This window comes from Xiphophorus couchianus, chromosome 9 (genome assembly GCF_001444195.1).
Source record: "Xiphophorus couchianus chromosome 9, X_couchianus-1.0, whole genome shotgun sequence".
Classification (NCBI taxonomy): Eukaryota; Metazoa; Chordata; class Actinopteri; order Cyprinodontiformes; family Poeciliidae; genus Xiphophorus; species Xiphophorus couchianus.
The window spans coordinates 25117625-25130490 of record NC_040236.1 but is presented as its reverse complement, the minus strand read 5'-3'; the positions used below and the strand labels follow the sequence as shown (position 1 = coordinate 25130490).

Below are 12866 nucleotides of genomic sequence, written 5' to 3'. Positions count from 1 at the left end.
ACTAGCACCTCAATGCTAATCTTGTGGCAGCAGCAGCATGCTAATGTCTGAGTCCACAGTCCTCATTTCTGAAGGAGTTCCATGAATGATCAGGAGTTCCTGAAACTCAGTAAGATGAAGGGATAGAATAGAGATTTGCACCAATCTTATGGTTGAATAACCTGAATAACAAATTAAAAACAATATAAATTTGCTGTTCAGGTCACATGTCAATAATTTAGCAGCAAACAGGGTTTTTGAATAGAATATGTTGCTCATTTTGTCAATACAAGGCAATTAACTCAGTCAAATGCATTTTTTGGAGTTCTACCACTAGATTTTACCCTTTTTCTGATTCTCATAAATCAGAAAACAACATGAATCAAAGCACATGGTGTTGGTGGATGCATCAATAGGCTGAAAATACACCAATTTCAAAAATTTTAAGCATTTAATGAAGGATTGAACCTGCTGTTTGTTGATAAGAGCCAATCAAGGGACAAAATGACTGACTCCTGCTGCATCTCTGGCCAGCTGATTGGTGCATCTCTGATTTACAGTGTGTGAGGTGAAAAGGCTCATCAGAATGCTGGATCAGAGCAGGGTGAACGTAGGGAGAGCTTCTCCCCCCTCCGCAGCTACACGGCTCCATAACACGTCGGGGCTCGTTACGCTGCTCACCATGACAGCTAAATAAAGCGCAATTAGCAGCCAACCAGGCATGCTCACTGCTGACTTCATCCCCCAAATTATCCTGGAGAGCCAAAAATGAGAGCAGCAACAACTTATGAGCGGAAAGCAATCCCATCAATTGCGACACACAAAAAAAACCGAGGTGAAAGGGGGCGTGTCCACTGGCTTGTCTCTTAATTGGATGATTAAAAGTTGGCTTGCCCCCAATGGTCAGGAAATCAGCACCGTGGCGGTTGGTGGGAAGCGCTTAAAACAAACAAGCGCTCGCCCAGACCGCTTCCTGACTCTTTTCTCAGCCGGTTTTAATTTGACACCTTGAGCTGGGGGTAACTGGGAGGGGAGCGCGCAGAGCCGCAGAGGAATTCATTAGACGCGGTGCTGCAGGGTCCTGGCTTGGAGCGTTAATGACATTGGAGGATAAGGAAACGAGACAGGCCAGACGCAAAATGAAATAAACATGAGGAGCGTCAGCGCTGACAGCGGCGGGGAGAGGGACACACTCGCTCGGGCCAGAGACCTTCAGCCCCATTCCACCCCCCACCACAGACAAAAAGATCAGAACAGAAACAATATCGCAATCGCCCTCAAATTCCCGCTGACAGACGCAACGTGGTGGCGCACCGGGGCGTTGATCTCCGTATCATTAAAAATATCCATCACTTGGAGCTCCTGCAGCATTCAGATCGGCGGCTGCAATTAAATTATTAATGTCACAGCAGACAGCAACCTCTTCACCCCCCACCCTCAAACCCCCATCCCCTCCCAGCCACCATACAAACTGCACACTTAATGCGGCTGCTGAAAGACATTAAAAATACAGCAATCTCTGTCTGCCTTCACACCGGATCAATTCAGATGACTGCAAAAACAACACAGAGGGAGAAAACCGAAGCGCTACAATAACACAGCCATGACACGTGCCTTCCAGGGCCTGAGCTGAATTAAAATCTACCCTGAATGAATATTCCACAAAAAGAAAAACAACTTCTACTAGATTCTTCCTCTTCTTTACCTGTCTGCTCTTAGAAAAACATCCAGAAAGTCAGTTTTGACAGATTGTGTTCTGTGTGCAGCCGTGTGTGTGAGCTCTGCTCATACCGACCACAGGAACGGTCCCAAACAGGAACGCCTGCTTTGTTGCTCCTGCTGGAAAGTAGCTGTTGCGCCTTCCTACCTTGGAGAAAACTATTCAGCACTTGGCACAAATGGATCCAGCAGTTATCCGGTGTAACACATGTTCTGATCTGATCTGGTGGTTCTGGTTCTCTGCAAATACCTATTTATTTCCAAAGGATAGTAGTGGAATGCAGGAGTAAGAAGTCTTAATTACATTTTTAATCTCTTTTAAAAAAGTGCATGTTTTTGGTTGATGCATTAAAAGACCAAAAGTGGATGTAGCTCTTAGCTTTGATCCATTTAAATAACTAAATATTTGCCAAGCATTAGACCGTCTGTCTGAAAGCCCTGGGAGTCTAAATAAAACCTTCTAATTGCTACAAATTGCCACAAAGATATTGATTCACATTTTCCAGACACTTTTAGTTCTTTACCATTACATAAAGTCCTTTCTACTTTCCGTGGATTTTAGCATCTCAGTCAATGAAATACTCATCAGGGCGGTTAGAGTCAATCCAGCTTGCCAAATATACTACAGATATGGCAGAGTGAGAATGAACGACACTTGAAATATGAAATCCAACCCAATGTTGTGTCCAATCAGTCCTCAACCAATGCAATTTTGTAGGAAATGACCACATGGTGCTCCTTTAGCAACATGGTTTTTTTTTCTACAAGAGAAAGTAAATTAAAAACTGTGTTCTAAAGAACATTTAATAGCTATAGATTAATCCAGTCTAGCCATTATACCCTGACTCAATTTAATGCTACAGAAGTTTTTGTGCTTTCACAGAGATTGCGTCATGTTTCATAAATCTTGATTTGTGTTTGTAAGGTACAGTAAAAAATTGTATAGCTTTTTCAATTCTAGACTTGATCAAATGCAGTATAGACATACTGAGTTAGCCATTTAGTTTAACTCCTAAGCAGATGTATTTGTTAGTAGCAAACAGTTAACCTGCAGTACTCAAGGTGCCTGACAAATCAAATCTATGAATTATCTAAAAGGCTGCCAGATGAAACCTTTAAAAGTGTCGGCAGCCTCTGCAGTGCTTATAGAAGTGAGAGTTTCTCGTAGGCTAGCAAAAAGTCGACTGTCGAAACAACACGGCAACTCAAGAACTACTTCCTCTTTTATTTCAGAATAAGAGTCCCAAACAGCAACGGAAAGGTGCTTTGTCAGATGATTTTACTTTCAACTTGAAAACTTATTCATCTTTAATTTCAAAAAAGGATTCTCAACAGTAAACTAGCTGCATTTAACCAGTCCCTGTCTCAAGCCACTGTCCCTCCCTGCCTAAAGTCCTCTACCATTGTCCCCCTGCCGAAAAAAACCAACATCAACACCCTGAACGACTACCGCCCAGTGGCACTCACACCGATCATCATGAAGTGCTTCGAGAGACTGGTGCGGAGTCACATCCTCGCTGGCCTGCCTGCTGAGCTGGACCCTCTCCAATTTGCCTACAAAGCAAAGAGGTCCACAGAGGACGCTGTATCCACTGCACTTCATGCTGCCCTGACCCACTTAGAGAAGCAGGGGAGCTACGCCAGAATGCTCTTTGTGGACTTCAGCTCAGAATTTAATACCATACTTCCCCAACGTCTGGTGTCCAAGCTAGCAAACCTTGGGCTCCCATCAGCCACCTGCAGTTAGATCCTGGACTTCCTAACAGGTCGCTCCCAGAGGGTCAGACTGGGCCCCCACACCTCCACTGCTCTGAGCCTGAACACCGGATCGCAACAGGGTTGCATGCTCAGCCCACTTCTCTACACCCTCTACACTCATGACTGTGTCTCCAACCACCTCAGCAACAAGATCATAAAGTTTGCAGACACGACTGTTGTTGGTCTCATCTCAGGCGGGAAGGGGGAGCTGGAGTACAGGGATGAGGTGAAGCGGCTGTCAGAGTGGTGCAAAGTCAATAACCTGCTCCTCAACATCTCCAAAACAAAGGAGCTGGTGATCGACTTCAAGAAGAACAAAACGGACATCCAGCCTCTCACCATCAGTGGGACCTGTGTGGAGAGGGTCCCAGTGTTCAGGTTTCTGGGCATGGAGTTGGAGGACAAGCTAACCTGGAGCACCAACACCAAGGAGCTGTTGAAGAAGGCACAGCAGAGACTGTACTTTCTGAGAATACTCAAGAAGAACCGTCTCCCCTCAGACCTGCTGCAGGCCTTCTACCACTGCTCCATAGAGAGTGTGCTCACGTGCGGTCTGTATGTCTGGTACGGCAGCAGCACATCTGCGGACAAGAAGGCGCTCCAGAGGGTTGGTAGGGCAGCAGAGAGAACCATAGGCTGCCCCCTCCCCACTATGGAACAGATTTACACTTCCAGGCTCCACAAGAAAGTTTTGGACATTTTAAATGACTCTTCACACCCTGGCCATGGTCTCTTCCAGCTGCTGCCATCAAGCAAGAGATACAGAGCAATACAAACCAGGACAAATCGCCTAAAAAACAGTTTTTACCCAATGGCAATCATGGCACTAAATTCAAAGGCATAAGAACTTCTGCTCTTGACACCACTTTGTTATAAATGTAAATTCTGTTGCGACACCTCCAGGTGCTGCAACCATCTTCTGATGTCTAAGTTTAGTTCTCATTTTGTACTATTCATTTCTTTTTCTTGGTATATTACGTATATACACATATCCTGCATCTTAACTCGAGTCAAGCAAATCTCAATGTCGTTGTAATCTGTTGATGACAATGACAAATAAATCTTATCTTATCTTATCTTTCCATTGACCATATAATTGCATAAATTGGAATAGATTCGCTGAAATTCGGTTAACATTGGGTAAAATGTTTTCACACTAGGGTGAGGTGCTTTTTTGGCATTTGACAACACTGCAATGGAATTGCTTTTTGCGTCACACTCGTGATGTGATCAATAATCTGATCACATCACAAACAAAGATGACAGGAAGTGGTAGCAGGATGTTGGCGCGGCATTTGTTTCTAATAATTTATCACAAGAACAAACTTAATCATGAGTGATTTTAATTGTGTTTTTTTTTAATGGAAACACTGCAATTGCATAATAATGTTTGTTTTTTTATATTAGTGGGATATCAACAAAATTTTGCACGTGTTAGTGTTTTATCAGATAGTCTAACTTTAAACTCAATAATTACTTTCTCTTTTATTTCAAAATAAGATTCTCAAACAGCGACAGAACAGTGCTTCGTCAGATAATTTAACTTACAGAGGAAATATTGTGGCGCTGCGATGGTGGAAGTATCCCAGTGCAACAACCTGTACTGGTACTAATATAGTAGTTTGAATAATAGGTGATTATTCATCTAATTCTTACTGCCTAAATCTTGCAGGTGCTCCTTTGACAACTCACACCTCTGCTTACCCCATCATCCATATCTTTCAAAAAGGAAATCCTGTTAACTCCACAAACAGAGAACTTCTTCATAAGCTCCTTTGTAGAAGAAGCACATTGTTAGCTGAAGCAGAGCCTCTGTGCAAAGCAGGAACAATTCAAACAAAGGAACCAGTGATTCTCTCTGAGGATGGATGAGTGTAGTCTGTTTGGAAGGCGTTTTCATGAATCTCTTTCATTTGTGTTTCTCAAAGAACATAATAAATCTGTCAGTCATTGTGTCAGGTAGTCAGGACGCTGCCCTGCTCTGCAATGCATTGAGATCCAACCATGCGCTACACCAGTTCTGCTTTTGTAAGGTGACAGACAACCAATCACAAGGTTGGAATATACCAGAAGGAGGACCAAACTTTCACTGGAAGAGACATGTTCAGAGACATAGGGTGTTTTCACACCTGATGGTCCGGTAGACTCGGTTCAATTGGGGACCAAAATTTGTTACATTTTCAGCTGCTGCAGTTTTCTCTTTCACACTGCTCTGTGTCAAACGATCCAAACCCTTTGAAAAACTTGTTTATACCTGTGCTGGCGTTACACCAAGAACCACTGAAGGAAACGGCACAAAAACCTCAGAAAAAGACACTTTCTTCTTCATAAAATGTAAGCAAAAATTAAATTGTGTCAGATTTTAGTGGTTGTAGTATTTCAGCTTTATCGTCGGTAAAAGACCAACGAGTCAATTTCTCACGATAGTCATTGACTCATACGTTTGTTTGGTTGTATTTACCCAGAATGCCTTACGCTATTGTCCGCTTCCTACTTTTGGAGCAGTCTTCAAATTGGCAATTGTGTATTCATTTGAACCAAACCACAATTCACTTCAACCAAACCGAGAGCTAGGTTTGTAGGCAGACCAGAGTTAGCTCTTTTGATCCACATCAGAGTTTGATCATGCATTCACACCTCCCCAAATGAACTGGACTTTCTAAGCAAACAAACTACAGCTGGATTAAAGTGAACTAAGCAGGTTTGGTATGAATGCATCCATAATGACATGGCAAAAAACTGGTTCTCTGGCACTACAGGACTGGATCCAGCTTTTGGAGGAAAAGCCTTCCTGGATGCTCATGCTTCCATCTCTCTAAGCTGCTGGACTTCAAACCGGTCATTGCTCTGGGAATGGGAGGGAGCACATGTTGCTGACACCTGTCTTTCCCAGGACGGGAGGGCCTTTATGACGTAGAACCAGCCGGAGACAGATCTGACAGGGTTGCTGACAAGGACTGGGCTGCACGCTGGGAGCAACACCACGGGCCAACACAAACAAGACTTTCTCTCCTCTCTGGGCGTGCAGCGATGGCTACAGCTGGCAGCTGAGAAGTCTCAGTGAGTGTACACTTCACAAACATGCAAAATCAAAAGCAGCTTCAACTGTGGTTCTCTAAGTCTTCAAACTCAGCACACAAAGGATCTCTCTCTTTCTCTCTTCTAGAGCTGTTAATTAAGTCTGCCTCGCTCAGCACGCTTCCATTTTCTGAGACCCGGTCCAAAGCAGACGCCTCCTAATTGTTATCGAGTCGGCATGGAGAAAGTCTGAGCAGCAACAAGCTCAAAGAATAAAGCTTCCTCTGAGGAATTGGGAATTGGGCGAGGAGCAGCAGAACCAGAAGAGTTACAGAGGTGAGACTCAGGGTTATAATAATTTTGGGTTTGTCTTTCTCGTTTAGTTTTATTTCATTGTAACTTTTTGTCTAATTCAGTTTGTTTTTAGAGTGTGTTTTCTAGTTTTTATTATTTAAATGTTTAGTTTTGTTAGTCATTGTGGCAGTTTTAGTTTTTTTCATACTTTGATCAATTTTCAGGTGCAAAATTCAAAGTATTACATTGTGATTTTGTATACATTGATTGGATAATGAATACCCAACAGAAGACACCATTTTCAAAAAATTTACTCAATTATTGTTTAACAACCAACTGACTGGTGTTTTCTCCCAACTTTTGCTGTTACTATTTTACAAACTAGCGTTAGAGCCGCCACGATAATTACGGAATGATGTAATATGCCGACAGCTGTGGGGGGGAATTCATTTCCTACCAGCTCAAAAGGCCAAAAAATAGATTTACAAAAACAAAATCCTAGAATATTATATCTATAATCTGAGTATGTCTTAGTTAGTTTTATAAACACATAATGTAGTCCCAGTCAATTATAGTTTTTCCCCATTTCAGTTTTTGTTAGTTTTAGTTAACTGTAGTAACCTTGGTGTGGCTCCAGCTGCGTCGGCCCGGCAGTTTGCCCTGCTCTCTGACCGCAGTCACAACAATATGACAAACTGGCCTCATTTTGCTTTTAATTAATCACGCCGTGCTGACAGCTACCTGAGCCACACGTCGTCATCAGTCAGAAGGAGAGGAAGCCCCAGCCACACGTAATAAGAGAGGAGGATGCACCTCATTACCTGACTTCCTATGCGGCAGAGAGAAGAGACGGAGACATTTTCCTTCTGATTTCCCTCTGAGTCCCAGGAGTTAGCAGCAAACTAAGTGTATATAGACCCCATTAGATGCCACACATTTGTCCTGCAGTCTAAAAGATGTTTCACAGCTTTCTCTAGCTGTTCTGTTGCACAGCAGATTTCATTTGTGAAACAGTATATTAAGGTGCCGAGGGCAACGCTGCAAATAATGAGCTGGACTGCTCTGTGGCAACGGGACAAAATGCTTTCAGAGTCCTTCAAGTTAAACTTGGAGGATTTGTTTTCTGTTAAATTGTCCTCTGATTATTTTTACATTCTCAATTACAACACTAAGAACATTTATTTTAGTTTGTTTCCAAAAGTTAGCTCAGAAAATTACATTTACAGTGGGAAACATAAATATTTTATACTTGTATTTGATTTTTCAGGTATCCCTAAAGATACCTGAACAGGTCTAATATTTTGTTTCAAACTAGTCTGCCTCCACTGTCCAGGTTTTGTATATGCAGGTGACATGAATACTTTTAAGGAGCGTTTATCTGACTTGGTGAGGAATTATGCACATTTTAATGACTTTTCACTAGATAACTACAAAGACTGTCAAGTGGCTAAAACTTCTGTAATGTTGTACAATTGTAATGGACATTGCAACATTTTCGTCCATGGAGGAGGTTGTCTGTAGAAAGGTGTGGCGGTCTCTCTGTGACCATTTCATAAAAACAAAATGGAGGCTGCAGGGAGGGAGTGATTCCATCTAAACATGGATTAATGTTTAAAACTTAATGAATATGAAAAAGACTCCATTTGACATTCTTCCTTGCACAACAGACTGGTGTAGATTATGCTTTGTACACCTATGTATTACAGGGATTTACGATCCACTTTGTAAAATTCCGATACTGATGTCAGTATTCAAGGTTTAGTATTAGCTGATATCGATCCGATACAGATATTGATGTCGGATTGGTGCATCTCTAATAAATTGAAGGAGAAACCACTATAAATACTCATTTCCAATCAAAAATCAGTTTTGAATCAAATCATGGTCCCAAAAATTTGAATCTAATGTCATCTCCAGTCTTCTGTATCTCATTCATTCTGGCTAATCAGCTCCTGCAGCTCCTAAATTGGCTGATTTGCAAAAGCTAGCCAATAGCATGTCAAGCAGCACTGGGCCTTGCTATTTTAGTTCCCAAAGCTGCATTTTTTTCTAATATTTTAGATATAATGTTACTGCTAAATTGGTAATCAGAAAGTGTATGTAAAGTCTCTGACCGGTGGATTTGCTCAGTTCAATGATCTGGACATTTTCTGCGTCCTTCCTTCCAAACTCACAGGGTGTTTTTCATTAAAAGCCAGAGCTGTGTCCACAGGACGCTGCGTGACAACAGAAAGTCATTGTTCCAGTCCTTCACAGAGGAGCCATGCTGCCTCTCAGGATTCAGCCAGTCTGCAGATGATTGACAGCTCCATCTTTACAAAAAAAAAAAAGGACCAGGAACACAAGGGCCATCCCCGCCCACCCAGCCAAACGTGAGAATGCAGGTGATAAAGAAAAAGAAACCAAGCAGCTCTCTACTACGTCAGATTTATTATTCATATCCGCCTGCCTTACCTTCCAACTCACAAACACACCACTACAAGGTTTATATGGCAATGAGCGCCTTGCTATAATAAAATCTTGCATCTGGAGATCATGTAGCATTGGTAGGCACAAATTGTCACTTTCATTTGGGAGGCAAATATGGTTGGAGTGAAACAGAGCTTGATAGATATCATCTACAGCCTGGAGGTGTGGCTGGGGGTGTGTGGGGTGTGTTAGGGTAATAGTCTCCCTGAACTCACACAAATAAATGTTTCACAGTCTGTGCTGACATAGTTAAAAATGAAGAGGAATGTAGCGATGTAAAACTCTCTACAAGCTGTTAATATTTCATGACTAGCCGCTCTGACACTGTCAGTGTCTGCCTAATTTGTATGGCGCACAAGGAGGGAAGCTGGAGAGTGCTGGGTGTAGAAGGAGACGTAAGATAAAGGTGACAAAAAATGCCGCCAAAAAAGACTTGAGTTTGTGCCGAGCTGACGTTTTTTTTTTTTTCCCTGCCTTTTTAGGGGGTAAAGTCAGCGTGCTACAAAGAACATTTGAAATGGCCCATTTAACAGCACTGTACTGCGCTCCCGGCCCAGGGCGCCATTTGCATACCTCCGATCGGATGAAGATGGATGGAGAAAATCAGTGTCAGTGAGATGAGCATTTTATCAAGGTTACGCTATCCTCCAAACTCTTAAAACCTCTTTATCTCATCTCTGTTGTCAGAATATTAACTTATCAACACCAGCCTTTTGTTGAAGTGAAAGGACGGAGCGACGGGGTTTATCTGCTGGAGGAGAGGCGACACGCTGGCCAGCCGGCTTCCAGAGGAGCAACGACATTTATTTCAAGATGATTTCATCATGAAATGTAAGACAAGGGCTAATGGTGTCCATCAGAATTTCCTCAAACTGATGTTCATTTTTCATTGTTTTATCTTATAGTAAGTGTGTAAACATACACAGATGAATTCAACATAAAGATATATTAACTGTTTTCTGATTAGCCTGCAGGTTCTGTTGCTAAACAGCAAGCCAAAATCACTACCTGTTCACCAAACAGGGTGCTGTTCATTATGGCCAAACTACGGTGGCCCCGACAGGCAAACTGTTTCAGCAAATCAAATTTAAAAACACAACAACATATTCTAAAACCAAGCACAACTACAAATTACAAAACATAATAACATTAACAAAACGGAAGTGATAGGCATCGCTGATTGGACAACAACACTTTAAACATTAGAAGCAGAAGTTATTCTGGCATTGGTACAGGCAGGCAGTCACAGCACTACGTATTGCCCAAACTGTGAAAAAGAACAAAGCTGAACAAAGGTCCAAAGAATGTCCCGACTGAAAACATTCTTGGAAAGTGGTAGATATGTTTCCATCACCAGTAGCATTCATACTTTCACCAAAATAGCTGAAGCCAGAAGAACTTCTGGTTCTTAAGTCAAAATTGCTGTCATCCAATCAGAAATGTCTTAGGCTTCCCTCTAAGACCTACTTCTTCCGTTTTGTTAATGTTGTTTTTAAATTTGTAGTTGTGTTTAGTGATTTGTTGATGTGGTTTGTACTTCAGGGCCACCGAACCAAACATCCCTCAACTCACCCTCTCTCATCCTACACATGGAACGTTGTTCCAGAAAACATGATTCTTTCAGATGCAATTTTTCAACCAGAGATCAAACTGCACCTGCATACATGCTGAATCAGATGCAATATCTAATCCTGGTAAGAAGGATCAGCTTCTTCTGATTAATTGTCGTTTGATGGACTTTAAATTGTTTAGAACCTGTACTCGTTCCCAGATTGATGAGTGGCAACAGATGCTTCTCTATACTCTCTGTTGATGTCTTGCCCCGTTTGCATTGTGTTACCATACTCTGTTCCAAGGTTGAAAAACTCCAGCTTTTCTAGCTGCTACTTTCCCCCTTTAAAGCTCTTCACACACAGCTTTTGTATTCTGACTTCCTTGTTGTTTAATAAACAGAAGAGTGAAGTCTTGTGTGTTTTTTCATTTTTATTTTTACCCTTGATGTTAAATAATTTTTTTGATTCCAGTAAACACTAGATATGTTTCAGTTTGTCCCAAGACGCAAAGGCCTCAAATTTAAATATTGTGTACGTACTTAAATGCAGCACATGTAATAAAACAATCAATTAAATACATATTAAATAAATTATTTGTGTATTTATTTCCAAATGTATTTAATGAATGTAATAATAACACATTTAAATTACTATCTACTGTTTTCTATTTATTGAAATTTGGTCCTTTTCTCCCTCCATATTTGGCCTGAAACCTGTTTAGAGCAAAAGTTATCAAGGCCCCAGCAGAAGCTTAGTGAAACATCACTGCACCTCTTCCTGTCCGCCTGCAGGAGCCTTCTGTTTCTCTGTTCTTCATCACTGAAGAATTTAAACGTTTTGTACTTTAACTTCACTTTCAACAACTGGTCCCATAAATGTTCCAGGAAGTTAATGAACATACGGGGCTCTAACAGCTAAACGCTACCACATATGCTCACCGTTTCCAGCCTCCGGACATCTGAACGGCGCTCCAACTGAGCGCACATCCTCCTTTTATGACAGACGTTTATAAAACAGGAAGAGGAGCTCAAAACAGTAAGCTTTAGCTATTTCTGGGAGAGGATGTCTGCAGATAACAAAGATCTGTCAGAATCTAACAGGTCCGTAGTTTAACTGAGTCCACATAAAAGGCGTTATCCACTCAGAGAAAACGTGTTGTGACCCCCTGCTGATGCTGCAAACTACCCCGTTCCCCGCTATAGGTTCCCGACCACATTGTTGGTGACGGGGCTGGGAAGCAGTCCAAAGCCACAAGACATTTCTGCTGCGGAACATTTGTTTCCTTTCAGGAAGGGTAGGGAGGCCACAGGGGCCCCAACACACTCCTATTACATCTCTCTGTCCTGCCATGCTGCATGACAGTTTATTTTAGGAAGCGCACGTTGGCACCTGAAACACAGAGCTGACAAAGCACTGCGTGTCACTTCAATGAGGCCAGTTGGTGCCGTGACAACGCCTCTGGCCATGAAGTGGGACAAGATGGACAACACGGCGCTAAACATCTCTACAAAGCAGGAAGAGAGGCTTCAGCTGCTCAAGCACTGTTCAGCTTCAGAGAGGAGCGGGGCAACGGAACGGCGGAGGATGTTGAATAAATCTGAGCTGCAGCAAGAAGCGGCTGGCCTGGAGTCTGCTTCTGTGGCGATCACACAGTACTGACAAGATAATCAATCTCAAAAACATTTAATATAAACTTTCTATGATAATTTGTTGACTCTACATCTAAAATGGCATTTTGCACCAATCGCTGGCCAATGGTTTGATGAACGCTGTAGTTGAATGAATAACCAGAATCAGATTCAGTTTAGTTAAAATTTACTCTAATTAAATAAACCATGTAAACATATAAAACTGTCGGCCAATGCAAACCAGTGGACAAGCACATTGAAGTGCTTGTGTATCACAAGTCACCAGTTTGCATGTAGCACCCATTTTGTCAATGGCCTGATTGGACAACGCTCACCTGTCTCCACCAGAGGTCTCAAACAATAAACAAAAAATCATTTGAAGTCAATTCAGCTTTTTCTCTATCGGATCAGTATTGGCCAATACTAAATCTCAGATATTGTTATTGGT

The 12866-nt window shown here is 42.0% G+C and overlaps 1 protein-coding gene and 1 long non-coding RNA gene across 4 annotated transcripts in view; one reads left to right on the top strand and one right to left on the bottom strand.

The window, feature by feature from the left end:
• Positions 1-12866, bottom strand: part of LOC114150981 (pre-B-cell leukemia transcription factor 1-like) — an 82535-nt gene that overhangs the window by 59308 nt on the left and 10361 nt on the right. The gene's annotated exons all lie outside the window — the stretch shown is intronic.
• LOC114150982 (uncharacterized) lies at positions 6264-11199 on the top strand. The gene is made up of 3 exons (XR_003596863.1): positions 6264-6516; positions 6623-6810; positions 9720-11199. It is a non-coding gene; the product is annotated as an uncharacterized LOC114150982 (long non-coding RNA).